Source organism: Ahaetulla prasina, chromosome 1 (genome assembly GCF_028640845.1).
Source record: "Ahaetulla prasina isolate Xishuangbanna chromosome 1, ASM2864084v1, whole genome shotgun sequence".
Classification (NCBI taxonomy): Eukaryota; Metazoa; Chordata; class Lepidosauria; order Squamata; family Colubridae; genus Ahaetulla; species Ahaetulla prasina.
The window spans coordinates 177,703,622-177,724,042 of NC_080539.1; the positions used below are offsets into that span (position 1 = coordinate 177,703,622).

The 20,421-nt window shown below is 36.4% G+C and overlaps 1 pseudogene; it reads right to left on the reverse strand.

Moving 5' to 3' along the window:
• Window positions 1–364: 364 nt before the first annotated feature.
• The window catches only part of LOC131197204 (uncharacterized), a 52,039-nt pseudogene continuing 31,982 nt past the window's right edge, over window positions 365–20,421 (reverse strand).

Here is a 20,421-nt window from a genome sequence, read left to right on the forward strand (position 1 = left end):
TGTTGTCTTTTCACAAGTTCTGCTCTTGCTAAACAAAAGAGGAATCTAAAATAACTCATAGTTTAGAAGAATGCCATGATCTATGGTATTGAAAACTGCTAGCCTAGTATGGAGACATTACCTGTGTGAACAATGCCTTCTTGGTGCTATATCCTAACTAGAAATTAAATTGTAAAGGGTTTAGTTCAGGGCTGTCAAACTCCCTGTCTGCGGGCCGGATGCATCACATGTTGGCCACGCCCATGCCTGGTTTAGTGAAGGGGAAAAAAGTCCCGTTACGTCACATGATGACGCTGTGACATGAGTTTGACACCCCGGATTTAGTTCATCCACTTCTTCCAAGGCCTTTAAAACTACAAGCCTATCACTTTATCAACAAAGTTCCCTAAAACAGGAAGGATGAAAATCAGATGAAAATTGTCTACACAATTGAATGCCACAATGGTGTGTTCAGGAGGGGATGAACCATTGCTTCCTTAAAGGCAGGTGACACTGTCCCCTCCTACAAAAAAAAAAACCATTCATCATTGCTTAGATCTGATGTGTCACTTCCCCTAAGTTGTTAACTAACTATGATGGGCATGGATCTGAAGCACAGTTGGAAGAACTCACATCCCCAAGAAACCTGTCCACTTCTTCAGGACCAACAGGCTCAAACTCCTCTAAATTAATTAAGCAAGACTATGCCACAGTCAGTCCCATGGGACCTGCAACTCAGCAAATCTAACCAAATTTATCCAACAGATGCTAAGAATAATTTTTACAATGACCCTACAGTACTCTTGACATAGGAAGACAGATCCAAAATCATCAAACAATTTAAATAAAATCCACATAAAACAATTTAAAACATATTCTTTCTATTTCCCTCCATCTCTCTCTTCCCGCCCCCCTCCCCGTGTGTGTGTGTGTGTGTGTGTGTGTGTGTGTGTGTGTGTGTGTTCATCAATGTTTTCTTCACTCATTCTTGGCAGCGGAATTGGGAGCCAATTCAATAGACCTAAAGCAAGTCTCAGTCAACAATGCTGAATCTACAATTCCTCTGTTTTGCAACAGACTGATTACAATCTGGTCCCTGGATGCACCTCTTATTTGAGGAAGCATTACAAGCTCCCCACCTCCCCTGTCCTTTATTTATTTGCTTCTTAGCACCATATGACAGAACAAAATATAACCTCTCATCACTTGGAGATCTTCTCTCTTGTCAAAGCAGCAAGACAGGGGGCTACAGTTGGTTGCAGAACATAATAGATCCTCTGTCTCACATAAACGATTATCTGGTGAATCAGCATCTTGATACAATGGTCTGATAGCAAAGGATGCAGAAGCTACTAACTGACAATATGTTTTGCTTCTGGCTCCAACACAGCCAGTGACAGAAAAATGCTGGCACTGGCTAATGGATTTGATGCATGCCATATTTTGCTAGATAAATCCTGGCAAACATAACTATGTTCCTGATGTCACCTCCCCTTTGCTGACATGAGTTGGGCAGTCCATAGGGACAGCATGCAGATAAATGCCTTAACTTAAATTGCCCAATAATTGCCTTTACAACTTAGTGTAGTAATATCCTTTTCCCATTTAAAAATAGAATATATAATGGCAAGTCATACAATTATTGCAGGGAGAATTGATACAAAATGGCTACATTTTGTATGATTGTGTACTTCTTTTCAATACTAATACCTTTGCAATTATTAGTTGATAATATAATAAATAATATTTTACCATTTAAGATTCTTTTACAACAAACCCATCTTTTACAACAGACCCATTACAAATTCCTCTCCGAGTCCATTTATCTACTAATTAATTAGGTCAGTTTACAAATCAGAAAATTCAAATCAGTGACAGTAATAAGTGGTTAAAAGAAAAATGAGTCATTGAAAATATAGGATGTGCAACCAAATACAAAATCTGCAGATGGTCCCTATTTAAGGGTTCTAACCAGAGAGCCAACATCTGCAATTCCCTATCCCTAATCTGTTTAACCAGTGCATCTGTGTATCCAGTCAACTTTGGTTTTAATGAAGGATTCAGAAGAACATTGGAATTCATCCTTTTACCCTCCAATCTCTTTGTCAACAAGTGATTAGTACTATTGCAAATACGTGACAGGAGGCATTTTTAGACCAACCAGGAGTTGCCATTTGTGCTCCTCAGCTATTCTTAGCATTTTCTGCTTGTATGTGTGTGTGTGTGTGTGTGTGTAAATAAATTTGTGTGCTATGTTAATATAATGCAAAGAAATTGCAAAATAGCAGCCGGGGGGGGGGGGAGCAATAGGAACTCAGGAGAAATTGTCATAATTGCTCCAGTGGCAAATGGAGCCTTTTCAAAGGACAAGAAGTTAACCCTCTTCCCTTGCTAGCCTTCTTTAGAAATTGCCTACAATATGAACAGCTTCAAAGAAGTTAGAGACCTTCAAAATGACAAAGTTGGAAATACCTGGGAAGTGCCTTCAGTCCTTAATGTAAGAACATGAAGATCTACTTTTATGATCCTTGAGAATTTAGAATAAACAACAAAAAACAAGAAAAGGTTTTCAGAAAACATTGGAATATTGGATTATGAATATTATGACCTTGAAACTACTTTTAAAGAATAGATGCCTGCTTGTGGGAAAGAAAAATGGTTCTTGATATTAGAAACTTGATAAAACAAGTAATTTACAATGGCATTCAGAAATATCTTTGGGGAATTCCACCAGGATCGCAATCAGACTTTGAATCATTTATGTCAGCTATCGTACTTTTTTGGAAACAGTCTCTTCCCAGAAAAAAGATGTTACAGAACAAGATATGTGACAAAATTTACCTGAGAAAAATATGAACCAGGCTTTAAATAAGAACTTGTCATCAGTTACAAAGAAAAAATTGGATGAGGCTTTAAAAATTAAGAAGGAAATAAAAATTTAACCCCAGAGAGCAATGAAATAATTATTTATTGGATGCAAAAAGAGACCATTTAAAGTACTGAAGAAATTTATAACAAGAATCAATAATTATCTAAATGAATTATAGAAAGAATTTTTCTGTTATAGGAAAAATGGAATACAAAATCGACCTATTTGACCAAGGATAAAATAGGGCATATTGTTATTTTGCGTGGCGTATTTTGGACTTGCTGACATCTTGCCTAGTAAAATATAGTACACTGGATTTGCTTACACTTAATACAGTAAGATATTTAAGTATTTTCCCCTATAGTTACTGTATGACCCACTTTTCAAATAGACAGCTATTTTAAAGTTATAACTGCCAAAACATCTTAGGGAGATATTTAGGCAAGCAAGATTCAATGGTCACATATGGAAGATTCCATTCTATACCCTATAATAGACGTCTCTGCATTTGCGGAGTGGCAGAGGTAGAAGATCTGGCTCACATCCTATTTGATTGTTGCCTGTATAAGAGGGTGAGAGACAGGTACCTTAATCTATATACCCAAACAAATGACCCATTGGGATCCCCATATCAAAACAACTTATTTATGTGAGGCCAGAATCTGAAAATAATATTTAACACAGCACAGTACTTAAGCAAAATGGTTCAGTTGAGATCTGCATATGTGGGACTGATTGGGGTAGATTGTAGTGGTGACACCAAAATATAATTTTATCATATTTCATCTATATCTTAAATTATTATTGTATTTTATTCCAATTTCATTTTAAATCGTATTTTATTCCAGTTCCATTCTAAATTATATTTTATCCAATTCTATTTTAAACTGTTTTTATCAGATTTTAGTAATAATTTGTTATTGGAACTGTGCACTTTGATATGGCCAAAGGGCTAATCAATAAAGTAAACTAACTAGTGTACTATAAAGTCTCCTAACTTTATAGTACTTAAACTAGCTTTGTATCTGACTTTTTAAAATGGATTTGTCTTTTTAAAGGAGAAATTATCTCTTATGTTAAATTCAAATCTTTTATTTGTATGAGGATACTGGGATTGCTTTACATTCCTGAAATGTGTATTTCTCTATTGTTTAGAGTTGAATATATTTGAATGAGATAAGATGCAATTTGGAGTGGTTTCCTCTGGAACTTCTGGTATTTAGAATTGGAATAATGTTGTGTATTGCAACTTGCATTTGTAAAGGGGAAATAATCTCTATTACTGTATGTTAAACTTTGCCTTTCTTTTATTTTGTTTACATTAGGATTTGGGGACTATTTTATGCCTTTTAAAAGGAATTTTGCTTATAGCTAAGAATTGAAATGTGGAATATTGAGCTTTGTATATGTTGTTGTTGTTGTTAGTTGTGAAGTCGTGTCCAACCCATCGCGACCCCATGGACAACATTCCTCCAGGCCTTCCTGTCCTCTACCATCCTCTGGAGTCCATTTAAACTCATGCCTACTGCTTCAGTGACTCCATCCAGCCACCTCGTTCTCTGTCGTCCCCTTCTTCTTTTGCCCTCAATCTTTCCCAGCATTAGGCTCTTCTCCAGTGAGTCCTTCTTTCTCATTAGGTGGCCAAAGTATTTCAGTTTCATCTTCAGGATCTGGCCTTCTAAAGAGTAGTCAGGGTTGATCTCCTCTAGGACTGACCGGTTTGTTCACCTTGCAGTCCAAGGGACTCGCAGGAGTCTTCTCCAGCACCAGAGTTCAAAGGCCTCAATTCTTTGGCGCTCAGCCTTTCTTATGGTCCAAACTTCACAACCATACATTGCAACTGGGAAAACCATAGCCTTGACTATATGCACTTTTGTTGGCAGGGTGCTGTCTCTGCTTTTTAGTATGCTGTCTAGATTTGCCATAGCTTTCCTCCCCAGGAGCAAGCGCCTTTTAATTTCTTGGCTGCAGTCCCCATCTGTGGTGATCTTGGAGCCCAGGAAAATAAAATCTGTCACTACCTCCATTTCTTCACCATTTATCTGCCAGGAATTGAGAGGGCCGGATGCCATGATTTTACTTTTCTTAATGTTGAGTTTCAAGCCAACTTTTGCACTCTCCTCCTTCACCTGCATCAAGAGACTCTTTAGTTCCTCTTCGCTTTCTGCCATTAGAATGGTATCATCTGCATATTTGAGGTTGTTGATATTTCTTCTGGCAATCTTAATTCCAATTTTTGATTCATCTAGCCCCGCCTTTCTCATGATGTGTTCTGCATATAAGTTAAATAGGCAGGGTGATAGTATACAGCCTTGCTGGACTCCTTTCCCAATTTTGAACCAATCAGTGGTTCCGTGTCCAGTTCTCACTGTTGCTTCTTGACCCACATACAGGTTTCTCAAGAGACAAATAAGATGGTCTGGTACTCCCATCTCTTTAAGGACTTGCCACAATTTATTGTGATCCACACAATCAAAGGCTTTAGCATAGTCAATGAAGCAGAAGTAGATGTTTTTCTGGAACTCCCTAGCTTTCTCCATGATCCAGCGTATGTTGGCAATTTGATCTCTAGTTCCTCTGCCTCTACGAAATCCTGCCTGTACTTCTGGTAGCTCTTGATCCACATACTGCTGGAGCCTAGCTTGTAGGATTTTAAGCATAACCTTATTAGCATGTGAAATGAGTGCAATGGTGCGATAGTTTGAACATTCTTTGGCATTGCCTTTCTTTGGAATTGGAATGTAAACTGACCTTTTCCAATCCTGTGGCCATTGTTGAGTTTTCCAAATGTGCTGGCAAATTGGGTGTAGCACTTTTACTGCGTCGTCTTTTAAGATTTTGAATAGCTCAGCTGGAATACTGTCTCCTCCACTTGTATATGTTAACTAATGTTAATATTTTAGAGCTGTTTGGTTGTTTGTTTGTTTTTTGCTAATAATTGGATTGTGAGTGGATGCTATTTATTTGATTTGTCTATTGTTAGGAGATGAATTCTAGAATGAAGAGTTTTGTTTGTTAATTAAGAGGAAGTGAAGAGATTATGTAATTGATTATTCTTGTCATGATTGAAGTTGCTTCCTTGGAAGTGTGAGATTTTCTTTCAGATACAGATAGAACCTTTCTCAACTTCCTTTTTATTTTTAGTTTGTATTATCTTTTTATTGTTTTATTTGAAAATTTTAATAACATTTTAAAAAAATAATAACAATAATAACAATTGATCAGTCTTTTAATTACGCTATTAGATAGCTAATTCAAAAATAGAAAGTAAACATATATCAGATTAATTTTGAGATGTTGTCTTTCCATATTGAAATTTAATTATTTTTTCTGTCTCCCCATGCTTTGTAAATCAGTAATATTTCTATAGTGATGGTTTCACATTTTTGATATATAATTCAATAGTGCATTCACATCTTTAAATCATATTATCTCTGGAATGGTATATAAAGGTATTAAACCTTTGTGAGATATGCTCAAATAGTGGGATATGCTCTTAGAATAGAATAGAATAGAATAGAATATTTTATTGACCAAGTGTGATTGGACACACAAGGAATTTGTTTTGGTGCATATGCTCTCAGTTTACATATAATAAAAGATACGTTCATCAAGAATCATAAGTTACAACACTTAATGATAGTCATAGGGTACAAATAAGCAATCAGGAAACAGTATCAATATAAATCGTAAGGATACAAGCAACAAAGTTACAGTCATACAGTCATAAGTGAAAGGAGATGGGTGGTGGGAACAATGAGAAGATTAATAGTAGTGCAGACTTAGTAAATAGTTTGACTGTTGAGGGAATTATTAGTTTAGCAGAGTGATGGCATTCAGGAAAAAACTATTCTTGTGTCTAGTTGTTCTGGTGCGTAGTTTATGTCCAGGATGTGAGGGGTCTGTAAATATTTTCATAGCCCTCTTTTTTACTCGTGCAGTATATAGGTCCTCAATGGAAGGCAGGTTGGTAGCAATTGTTTTTTTCTGGAGTTCTAATTATCCTCTGAAGTCTGTGTCTATCTTGTTTGGTTGCAGAACAAAACAAAAAAATGAAGAAACAGTTAAAGCAAACCTCTTTAACACATTCTTTGGCTCAGTCTTTGTTAATAGTGATGACACATATCCGACATTCCCAAATCGTACCAGCAATGAGTATGACGGCTTAACACATATAGATTTCACAGAAGATAATGTTGGAAAAGCTCTTCATAACTTGAAACCATCTCTATCTATTGGACCTGATGGACTATGTGCATACTTCTTAAAAAAACTTTCCACTAATATAGCAGAACCCCTAAGCATAATCTTAGATAAAGCTTTCATGACCAGTTCCCTTCCCAAACTTTGGTCACTAGCCACAGTCATCCCAATCTTCAAAAAAGGAGACCCCAGCTTAGTTGAAAATTACAGACCAATCTCTCTCTGCTGCGTCACCTGCAAAGCAATGGAATCAATCATCAACCAATCCATTACCTTCCACTTAGAAATAAACAACCGACTCTCTAATAAACAATTTGGTTTCAGAAAAAAATTATCATGTAATTTACAACTGCTTCACTCCAAAAACATATGGACTACAAATCTTGATCAGGGCAAAGCAATAGATACAATCTACATAGACTTCTGCAAAGCTTTTGACTCAGTAGTACATGATAAACTTCTCCTAAAACTAAAATCCTATGGCATTTCAGGACCCCTTCACAATTGGATAACTGCTTTTTTGTCTAACAGACAACAAGTGGTCAAAATTGGCAATGCTCTATCAAATCCTGTTCCTGTCAAGAGTGGCGTTCCTCAAGGTAGCGTTCTTGGACCAACACTCTTCATACTACACATAAATGATCTTTGTGACCATATCGCAAGTAATTGTGTTCTCTTTGCTGACAATGTCAAACTATTTAACACCACCGACAATACATCTACCATTCAAAAAGACCTTGATCTTCTAACCGCTTGGTCTAAAACTTGGCAACTCCAAATCTCAACCAGCAAATGCTCAGTCTTACATATTGGAAAAAAGAACCTACACACTAAGTACATGCTTGATGGACACTACCTTACAGATGACCCCCACCCTGTTAAAGACCTTGGAGTTTTCATATCAAATGATCTAAGTGCCAAAGCCCACTGCAACTACATAGCAAAAGAGACTCTAAGAGTTGTAAACCTAATCTTGCGTAGCTTTTTTCCCAAAAATACTACACTACTAACCAGAGCATATAAAACATTTGCTAGGCCAATTCTTGAATACAGCTCGCCTATCTGGAACCCATACCACATTTCTGACATCAATACAAATGAACGTGTCCAGAAATATTTTACAAGAACTCCTCTGAAAACAACAAAATACCTTATCCCACCAGACTTGAAATCCTAGGTTTAGAAAACTTAGAACTCCGCCGCCTTCGACAAGAACTAAGTTTAACTCATAGAGTCATCTATTGTAATGTCCTTCCTGTTAAAGACTACTTCAGCTTCAATTGCAATAATACAAGAGCAACCAATAGATTTAAACTTAATGTCAACCGCTTTAATCTAGATTGCAGAAAATATGACTTCTGTAACAGAATCATCAGTGCTTGGAACACATTACCTGACTCTGTGGTCTCTTCTCATAATCCCAAAAGCTTTAACCAGAAACTATCTACTATTGACCTCACCCCATTCCTAAAAGGATTATAAGGAGCGTGCATAAGAGCACAAACGTTCCTGTCCTATTGTTTTTTCTTACATATATATGCTTATACTTCCTTATATTTCCTCATATATGTTTATATACTATATAATCATTTTGTGTAATGCTTGTGTATATTGTTGTGACAAAAATAAATAAATAATAAATAAATAAATAAAATAAACAAACCAAAGCAGATCTATCCCCTCAACCTACTTTAGACTTCCAGCATAAGGACACTGATTGTCAACTCTTTTAAACATTCTCTTTGGTGTCCAAAATGTGAATAGAAGTGAATTAAATCTCATTTTAAGAGTGACCACTTGTCTTTATGCTAATAGTGTTGTGATCATAAAAAGCTCCCATCTCAGGGGATAAAAAGATTGCAAACTGCATAGTATACTTGTGTTTGCAGTGTACAAGCTTCTCAAGATATTCCAATTGGATTTTAAGCATAAAAATACAGTTAGTACTTTTTTTATTTTGTACAACCAGATGCTATTTGAAATGCAATCATAAAATGAAGTGAAAAAACTCAGATCATAAGTGGTATGAAAAAACAGAACAATACAACAGTGCATTTTGTGAGAACAAATAGAACAGCTCCACTCTGAATACAAATACATTATTCATTTCCAAAGTGGACAGAGAACATTGCTCTATTGTTAATGGCGTTTGGAGCATTGAATCCCTAAAAATTCCAAGATGTTTTAGGAGAATCTTAACATCATCACAAAGATGAACAACTGACCTAAACCATTAGAGAATATATTACTCTCTCAAGAGTTTAGGCCTAAAGTTATTAGTATTGGCTTTATTAATATGCTGATGATAACATTCCACTGTTTACTGATTAAAATGGGCAACTAGGGAAGAACTAGTTATTTGGTAAATGGAGAGCAAAAAATTTAAAGAGAATCCAGAGGTGAAGATGATGTTAGTAATAACTATCCAAATGAGTTGTAGATACAATCTGTATTATCTTTATCTGATCAAGCAAGTAATTTAGAAATATTTCAGGATATAAATCTGTTGGTTGAGAAACAGATTGGAAGTATAGCACCATAGCTTTTTAAAAATCTTCATTTAGCAGAAAGATCTGTTTTTCTACCTACTTTTTCCTTTCCTACCTTGGTTTGTAGATCCATGCTTTATAACTTCTGGTTGCTTATTGTAATGTATTTAATGCACTAGAGCCGTGATGGCGAATCTATGGCACATGTGCCCAAAATGGCATGCGAAGCTTTGTCACCTGGCACATGCAGCCTTGCCTGTTTGTCTTCCGGGTTTCTGGCGCGCATGCATGCGTGACAATCAGCTGTCCTTTGCGCGTGCAACCATGCCAAAAACCGGTGTGTGCATGTGCGCCAGCCAGCTGATTGTCAGGTGTGCATGCGCGCCAGAACCAGGAAGCTCGGCTTTTCTGGATCGTGATCCCTTTGTACACGACAGTGCTGAAAACCAGCCTGCACATGCATGCTGGCCAGCTGATCATTGGATGCGTATGCGTACTAGAACCCGGAAGGTCGGCTTTTCTGGAATGCAGCCCTGATGAGTGTGCATGAGTGACGTTTCCGTGCAACCTTTCTGGCACTCAGTGCCGAAAAGGTTCGCCATCACTGTACTAGAGCTATCCTTAAGGACAATTCAGAACCTTCAGCAGATACAAAATGCAGCTGTTCAGCCCTTTCTGGCTACAGGGAAGGATGTCTATATTCTGGTCCCCATTTATCATGCCAATTCTGGATTCACTTTCAGAAAATACTTTTAGCCTTTCAAACAACATGAGGTCTAGAAGGTAAGCAACTAAAGATGTTTCGTACCACTTGTGAGTCCATTCCACCACTCCTACCAAGTTAAGGAACAGTCATTGCTGCAAGTGAAGCTCTTTTGCATCTTTATTAGGTTCCCATAAAGGTGATATATCCTTTTCAATCAGTATGTGGATGAATTGTTCCCATCTGCTATTTTGAAATGCCATTTATTTTGACTGAATTGTTATTTTATTTTTAGAGGAGTCTTAGTAAAGGCTTATTCTAAAACGATGATTAACAACTTGCCTAGAAATGGGTTAAACAAGCAAACAAATCTAAAGATTACTGAAGATTTCTACAAGGCAGCGCAAATGTCATAGGGCTCATGCTGTTTTAAAATCTGCTTCTTTTTATTTGTTCTCACAATGTTTGATAAATGATGGTGTCTTTAATTTATGCAGTAAGCCTGAGGAATAAAACATCACTTGCTGCCTTTCCCTTTCATAACAAGACAGGGCAGTAGAAGCTTCTCCTGTTCTATTCTTGAGTTTCTATGAAATGGGCTTGAGGCAGAAGATCTTCCCTCTCTCCCAATGCCAAGTTCTCTGCTCTTCTCAGAGAAGCCTAGGGGATGGAAAATCTTAGGTCTTAATCTGAGTTAGGTATCCTGAAGGCATATCAGAAACACCTCTGAACTTCCCACCTTCGCAGTGAAACCAGAAATAACATTCTGTAAGGCTATCCTTAGAAAAATATGCTGATTGTCTTTGGCTAGCATAATCTTATCTTCCTGGTCTTTTCCTCCATTGGGTAAATTGAAGCCTTCAGATTCATTCTTTTATCAAAAATATAAGCTAAAATGCTTTGTTAGAAAGAGTAACAAGTTTATGCTTAATAATATGACATTCTATAATTCAACAGCTTTTGCCAACTCAGTAATTTGCCTCTACAAATGCATCAACACTGATTTTCTCAACCACTTATTTGCCTACCAGAACACTGTTTTTAGATTGCTTCTGAGAGGAAGAAGTTGCAAAATATTGTGGTTGGTTGACTGTTTCCTGAGAGCAAGCAGAGGCAATGGTAGAAATTGTAGAAATAATGTAGAAAGCTCCATGATGGGAGCTCCCTAAGCAAGTCAGTATGAAGTAGTAACAGGAATTTGTAACAGTTCAGCAGGGGTAATTCAAGAGGGGGACCTCCATTGTATTTTAAATGGGTTTTAAATCGGTCTTTGACCGTTTTAGTTGTTTGGCCATTAAATATTTGGTTTTAATTTGTTTTTAAATATTGTTATTTATATATGTATTTTAATATGGCTGAGTCCTTCGGGAGAAGGGCGGTATAGAAATTCAATTATAAATAAATAAATAAATAAATAAATAAAACGATTCTGTTAAAAAAATAAAATGGGTTAGAGTGCACCTATAGATTGTACAACTTTGAAATGAAGAATGCTTTTCACTTTGTACAGTATTTATATGGCTGTCCAAATAGAAAATACATTTTCTTGCTCCATAATAATGATTTCCTATTGGAACTGATTTTTTTAAAAACAACAACAAAATAACAAGAGCAAGGAACTATATACCTTGATTCAAATCCTATGTTTTTGACTCTGAAAAACCTTGCCAAGAAAACTGCAGGGACTTGTCCAGGCAGTCTCTGAGAGGCGGACATGATTGAACAGAATTTTTTAAAAATTACATATGCAGATTTCTCAGCGTGATAAGATACATGCATATTTTTCTATCTGAAGGCAAAACGTAAAGCAAATATAAACTGACTGTGGGGTCTTTGGTGCTTTCTGAGCTTGGGAGCCCCCCCTCCCCAAATGAAATAGGTGGCATCATCAAATATGAAGTGACATTTCTAGCTCTTATCCTATTTAGAAACAAAGCAAATCCTGTGGAGTTTAATGGACTTTACTACTAAGTATGGAAGGACAATAATCTTAAAAAGAAAAACATCTGGCTATGTTACAGCAATTGCATATGTAGGGGGACAAGAGGGCTTATAATATATTCTATATACCTATGTCCAACAAATGATTTTATTAGTTACTGTCTTGCAAAAGGGTGTAAATGCTGTTTCCTGTTTCTGAACTAATTAACGCCCAAAGTGGGAATCATGCATTCCACCCAAATAAACATTTTAAGTGGAAAAATCATTTGATTTTTTTGAACATTGTCACAAATACTTTGATTTTTAGTCAGAAAAGTTCAACAATTGCTTTTTTGCAATTTCATTGTAAGACAAAAGCTTTTAAAAGGCAGATTTCCAGCTGGAAATCTGAAATTATTTCTGATTCACCAAAAATGAGAATACAAACCCAGTAATTTACATGCCTATGAAGTGGCCCTGATAGCCATCATCAGCAAACAGCTCTGCATTTTTATCTTGGAAAAAGACCAAATACGTTGCCTACCTCCCACAAGGACTAAGGCTCATTTGAAAGCAATTTTAAAGATGTGCTCTGTTCAAATGATGAAGCCTATTTGCTTCTGGCTAGCTACAATGTATTCAAAACAATTAAAGTACCGGTACTTTTTAATGTGGATCTTGTGGACAATTTATTTCCCATCTATAGAGATGCTTGCCTTTCTGCCTACACAAATGTTTAAGTGCAAACTCTCAGCTCCTTCCCCATCATAGGAAGTGCTCAGATTATTTTACATATGACCAGAAAGCTCTACAAAACATGAAGAAGGAATGAGGCTGTAAGCCATGTGTACATTTGCTCTTTGCTTGAATTGAGATGAGAGGGTATTTATTACTCTAGGGCACGCAATAAACAAGGAAACAATTTAATTAAGTGTTTTAAGGAGGGAAGAAATGAAGATTATATTCAATTTATTTTTGCAATATTTAGGAGTACAAAATGTGGTGATACCCAAAGTCATAAAAGAGCAGCTAGTACAAATCTATTTCAAAACGGGAAAAATATTTTGGAGAAAATTTGATGAGTCAATGCTGCTTTCATGCTTAAGGAAAAATTAAATGGCACATATAAGAATATTACCCAGACCAGAATAATTTCAAACTGATGAAATTGGAAGAGCAATGCAGTAATTTACTAGTATAGGGTTATATTTGTTAATATGGAATGAAACAAGTTTCTTTAATTGGTTTTTCCTTTTCAGTTCCAGCATCCAGAGTTATTTTAGAAATAGAAAACCAATTTTGCTGAGCTGGAAATAATGCTTCATTTATGTATATGAAGAAACTTCACATATTTAGGGGGTGGGAAGTAACTCTTTTTCCCCACAAAGAAGTCCTTTCCCAGAAATGGTCATTTTGTGGTTGCTACAAATAGGGATTGGTTATACCCAACAGTGTATTCATTATTTAATTTCCAGAACACCTGATGCAATCTCTTTTCCTCCTGCTACTTTCTATGATTTTATGAGGCTTCTTTTGCACATTGCAATCTTCATAGGCTGCAGAGTACAATATGTGTTAGATTTAATATCTACCAGTTTCTCCTGCAGGAAGCTGTTGTGTGTGTGAATTATTACACTACTGCTAGGAAAACGTGCCTAGCAATAATCGCAGCCTATAATAGTAGTATTGAACTATTTATCAAATTTATTTGGCTGCCTATGTCATGTAAAAGTGATTATTTGCAGTGTTCAGACAGGACTATAAAAATATTAAATATATAAAAACAATTACCGTATATACTCGAATATAAGCCGATCCGAGTATAAGCCGAGGTCCCCAATTTTACCCCAAAAAACTGGGGTAAACTGGGGACTCGAGTATAAGCCGAGGGAGGGAAATGAGGCAGCTACCGGTCAGGGAAAGCCTCCCTCCCTCAGCCGAGAAGGCTGGCGGCTCCCCCGCCCCGCCCTCTCATTGCACCGGCAGGGCTTCCCCGCGCTAATGCAAAAGCCCGCCAAGTTTGCACCATCCGGTATAATGTGAAAAAAAGAAGAAAAAAAAAAAACCTCGAGTATAAGCCGTATATACTCGAGTATAAGCCGAGGGGACGTTTTTCAGCACAAAAAACGTGCTGAAAAACTCGGCTTATACTCGAGTATATACGGTATTATTAAAATGTTTAAAAATCATTTTTTTAAAATTATGACGCCTGAGAGAGAACGCAAATGTCAGTAACAAAGTTATTTATATTGTTTGTTAATTGCCAAAAACATTTTAACTTAAAATATATTGGGTTTTTTGCAACCTGCAACAAATTGTGGAAGGAAGTAGTCTGTCACCGAGAATTCCTTTAAAAAAATTTTTTTTAAAGGCCTAACATTTCCTGGTAGTTTCTTGTCCAAGCGCTATCCAGGGCCAATCCTGCTTAGCCATTTTTTTAGATTAGGGGTGTCAAACTCACGTTGTCATGGCGGCATCACATGACATATCAGGACTTTTCCCCCTTTGCTAAACTGGGTGTGGGCGTGGCCAGTGCGTGATGTTTGACAGCCCTGTTTTAGATCAACCAAGTTGCCTGGATATTGCAAAATACATCTGCCAATTCTCCAAGGTTATAAAATCTTGCCTTATATTGTGTTATAAATGTTTTAAGAACTTTTAGCTAATTGTTGGTTATATGCCTATAGAATAGGAATTGGTTTTAAAAAACACTTAAACCTCACCTCTGCCACTATGTCATAGAATGACTGAAGGATGAAAATTAGACAGGATAAAAAGTATATCCTACTGAGAACAGACTTCCTACCATTCCTGGACTATAGATTTTTGGGATGAAACTTAAATAATTTTTGAAGTCAAATACGGTATCTAGTGTTTTATCTTTGATAGAACTTGCTTATAGCCAACAAACCATGCTTTCGGTAGAAAAATTAGTAGAATTAGATTCACATCTGGGAATTCAAAATTGGACCTTTTATTAATCCTGTGACTTCTACAGTAACAACAGTTTAGTATTCCCTAAATTAGATGGGCTAGGCCTCTGGGCTTTGCTGGAATGTGCTCATTGCCAGTGTGGCTAGTAAAGTAGTGTGGTTTCATCATACAACAGGCAGGGACCCAGACACTCAGGTCTAGAAATAGATTCCAAGATGATCATTGTTGGATTGTGGTTTTATCCATTTTATATGAATACTGAAATATCGGACCTTTTGAAAATACCATGATATTGTTTTTTTCCCCACTATTGACATTAAGGTTGCCCTCTTTACAATATGATGTAAGGTCCCAAAGGAAATGCTTCATGTCACCTTGAGGACCGAAAAAATGGCAACGTCATCCACATCTAGGAGGATTGACGCTCATCTTTTAACCAATGTAAGTAGATGGTTTCTTCTTTTGACATAACAGTTGCCATAAAAATTTAAATAAATAAAACATTTAAGAAACAAACAAATCATATAAATATTGAATAAATTCTGAGTCAGGATATCATACTGTTTCATCCCCCTTAGGGTTGGTACTGGGGGAAATATATATATACAATATGGTCTCAGAGGCCCATACTGAATATGCATGACATTAATAAATTTGCATTTTTATAGTAAATTTGCATCTTTTTCCAAATAATAGAAATCACAGTTGCATCTTATGACCTAAACTAATGTTCACTGGGAGACATGCTACTGGTTCGCCGAACCGGTAGTAAAAAATGCTTAAAAAGTTTTTTAAAAAAGGTCCAACGATCAGCTGATCGTCGGAACTTTTTTTTTTACATTTTTTTACTACCGGTTCGGCGAACCAGTAGCATTTTTTACTACCAGTTCGGGTGAACCGGCTGAACTGGTAGCATTTCACCTCTACTTTGCCCCTATGATCTCAGAGAGGTAGAAACAATAGAACATGTCCTTCCTGTTGCTCCTTTTATGGAGACATCTGAAACAGACTCATATGTCCTCTAATTAGCAGATAGCCTGGTCACCAAGATTTGGCCTATGTCCAGGTTCTGCTGATAGATGAAGTATCCCTTGTCACAGCACATGTAGCTAGGTTTTGTGCAGTAGTACAGAGGTTCTGTCAAACCCTGATGAGTCAACATCCTGTAACACATTCCCTGTAACTATAATTCATTTAAATTTTAGATACTATAGCTTAAATTCTTTTAGTTTGTTCTAATTTTAGATGTTATTATATTTAAAGTAATTTTGGTGTTTACATTATAATTTAACATAGGCTACATCCTGGATCTCACTTATTAGGTGTTAGCAGGGTTGAAATGCTCCCGGTTCGGACCGGATCGCCCAATCCAGTAGCGATGGCAGCGGGTGGTTTGGAGAACCGGTAGCAAAAATCCCTGCCCCCCCCCCCGCCCAGCTGACCCACGCGATCATCAGAGGTTTTTTTTTCTTTTAAAAGCATTTTTTCTTCAGCCGAAAAAATGCTTTTCAAAGTAAAAAAAAAAGCCTCTGATGATCGTGCGGCTCAGCTGGGATCGTCAGAACCTTTTAAAAGCATTTTTTCTACAACCTCTTTGGCCGAAGAGATTGTAAAAAAAATGCTTTAAAAGGCTCCTCTGGTGATCCCAGCTGAGTTGCCTGATCGCCAGAACCCTTTAAAAGCATTTTTTACAACCTCTTCGGCTGAAGAGGTTGTAGAAAAAATGCTTTTAAAAGTAAAAAAGAAAAGAAAAGTTGGCCATGTCCACCCAGTCATATTACCCCACCACCACCAAGCCACGCCCACAGAACCAGTAATAACAAATTTTACATTTCATCCCTGGGTGTTAGTTAGGTTATTTTAGAAATGCATTTTAATTTTGTCTTAAATTTTATTGTTTTTTTATCTGTACTGGTCTTTGGCTGCAATAGATTGAATTGAAATTGAATCAAGTAGGGATGTTAAGAATCAAAGTCTAAAATCGAATGGAGATACATACCATTTACTGACTTAATCCAGGCCAAAACACAAAAAGTGAAAATTATTAACTGTGATTCTTAGACATCTGGGAAATGAATTTTAAACTGGTATTTTACAATCATATCTTAAAATAAATAAAATATTATTCTTGACACTTTATCTGCTACTCATTCACCATTGGCTGAATATGCAGAAAGCAATTATATCAAGTCTTTAAAAAGATTAACAAGATGAAGTCATGGATGGTTGAATTAGTGTTGTTAGGACCATGAGAATAGATAAAATTTAACCCAACACTACTCAGTTTAAGCACTACAATTCTGAGGAATTGAGTCCTATGACTGCATGATAATAGTATAAAAATCATCCTTCCTGAAATGTCTTCAAAGTTTAGAAGACTGGGTGTTTTGTAATGGAATATTTAGCACCTCCAACTACAGGTAATCCTTGATTTATGACGGTAATGCAGCCTGCACATTTTGGTTGTAAGGCGGGAGGACGTTAATTGAAACTCATGAAGTGAAAGAGCCCTCATCCTGAATCACCCCAATGCATATGCTAAACGAATGTAGGGGTGAATGCAGGGGTCATTATATATACATGGGGTGCCTCAAAGATGCCTTCCTTTGGCTTCCCAGGCCTCCCTCACCCCGAGATACTCCACTGCTCTTCCTTGGGGTCCCCAAAGCCATCTCCACCCTTCACAATGCTTTGCTTACTTTCCGGAGATCTACAGAACTCAGTATTGTAGGCCTGTCTTACTGGGCCATGTGGAGCAGCCATTTGCAAACTGACCTTGGCAAAGCAGCATTTCCCCTGCCTTCTGCCTTTCTACATGGCTTCTTTAATTCAAAATAGGATAATGAATGAGCTATAGTTTGTGCTTTGCAGTTTTAAAGGAAGGGGGAGAAACAAGAGCAGTGGGACGGAGAATAGACAATGAAGGGTTGTGTTAAAAGGGTGCTGCAGAGGAACCTGCTTTGATTTGTTTACAACCTGACCTGGAAGGTAAAGCTGCTCTTGCCCCTTCCTCTGCATTGCCCAAAGACTAAGAAAGACTGGGTTACACAGTCAAAACTTAATAACATGCTCAATTTGGTACTTTGCTGGGATCAAGGAATTATTCTGAGCTTTGGGATGCCTCAGGTTTCCCCATTACTGGGAATAGATCCCTATCTTGTTAAGGATGTATTTGTGGCTAACCTTCACTCCAAACAAATAATGTATTTATTAGTATGGTCTGCCTGGAAAAATCATTGGATGCATCTGGATTTCAAAAAGAATTTGGAAATGTTTAGAGTTGGTTCTACCAGTCATTCTCTCGATGTCCTGGCTAATACCAATAAGAAAAAGTTTGCTGATGATCAACACATTTTTTCCGAAATATTCTTTTTGAGGAATATTTGAGGAATAGGGGGAATAGCCACTACCAAGACTATCATAAAATCCTGTGAACTAGCAAAACGACCTTAATGTTGCTCTGGCAGTAGGATGGTAAATTGATTGGCCATCTTTTAAAGAATACACACAAACCACTATGATAATTGTTATTTACTTTTTTTTTTGCCTTGGTAACTAAAAAGCAGTACAATCAAAAGCCCATGAGTCATGTACTTGAATATCGGTACAGAAAGTAATTTTTTAATGGGTACAGAGAACCACTATTAAGCATTGATTCAAAATAGCAATTTTTCTCCTTGTAAGAAGTAGCACTCACATTCATTCATGGTTATATTACAGCAATTTATAAGCCACTCAGTTCTGAAAATGTTCTAAGTAGCCTTTTTTGTAACAAAATGTTATATTAGTACTAAAGATCATTATATTTTTGCATTGATTCAGAAGATCCTCTTTGTTTAGCTTAGGTTGAAAATAAAATACTTTGTTTTCATAAACTATTATTTTAGAGATGTGTAATATTACAGCTTACTATCTGTCTATCTGATACAAGAATGCACCAGGTAATCCTGTTTAATCAGTGTTTCATTTAGCAACAGTTCACAATTATGATAGTGATGAAAAAGTAACTTTACAGCTAATCCTCACATTTATGACTTATGCAGGTTTGTAAAACAAAGGAAAGCTGAAGTAAGATCATTAGCAGAGTTACATTTCACTTAGAACCGCTTTGCTTAATGTCTGAGTTGCCGGTCCCAACTTTGGTGCTAAACATGGACTGCCTATACAAGCTACATCCTTTGATGAATTAAATCCAGAACCTGCCTCACCAAAGCAGGTTGCAGCACCAGCCATTGGTTATGAATCCTTTTTAGAATCAGAAAACTACGGTAAACAGAACTATCAGCTGCTCAGTGGTAATGCTGATTCTCTTCTAAACAAAAAATCAAATCATGTTATGGAAGATTCTGGTGAAACATTAAACCATTGGCTTGCCTATGCTTAAGTGGATGCTTGTGTTTCTAGATAGGCGAATGTAAGAACTGCAGAAGATTTGTATATGATTTAGTTACAATGCATCTACATTTATAGTCCTGTGCTGCTGCCAAACATCCCCAGGACCTAAATCTGGGAGCACAGCCAGTGACCAACTTATTTAGTTGAACAAATGCATTTAAAAAAAACAACAACCAATATTCTTTTTGATAAAAATAAAAGATATGTCTTTGCTCTATTTGTAGAATATATACATGACAAAAACAATAGCAATTCAATGGACATGTGCCTTTCCCATTTTAAAGCCAAAAGTGCAGCAGATATGGAGATTTCCATTTTATTGGCCAGTAACCTAACATTCAAAAATAAACTACTGAGAATAGAAACTTACAAATAAGTTTGAGAGTAAAGCTCATTAATCAAAAATTGCAGAATGTATTGGACTCCCCAAAGAATGTAACTGGAAAGGATGACACCAGATTTTTTTCCACCTTTGTTTACAGAAAATTGGAGGGATTATGATGATCTGGTTCTTTGGTATCTTTTTGGAAAAGTATTTCAATATAATGTATTCAAGCAGATTTATGAGGACCCTCAATATTAAAAAAGTTTAATATGATACTGAATTTTATACTAAATCTCTAAAATCTGACTGTTTATGTTTTATGGTTACAATAAGGTTATTATCATGCACAAGGGTTAGCAAAATGAATTATGCTGAAACACTGGGAAAGTGTTATTATTCTAAAGGAGCAACTTTTGGAAATTTGCAATTTATCCATTTTGGAAATGGCAATATTTTCTACTCATCGAAGAATAAACCAATATTTTTAGCATTCATTTTATATTTTATAATAGATAATACAGTGGTATCAATTTACAATTTCCACTTTTTACCTATTTATTATATAGTATTATAAGTTATAATATAGATTTTTTTTGTAAGCCAA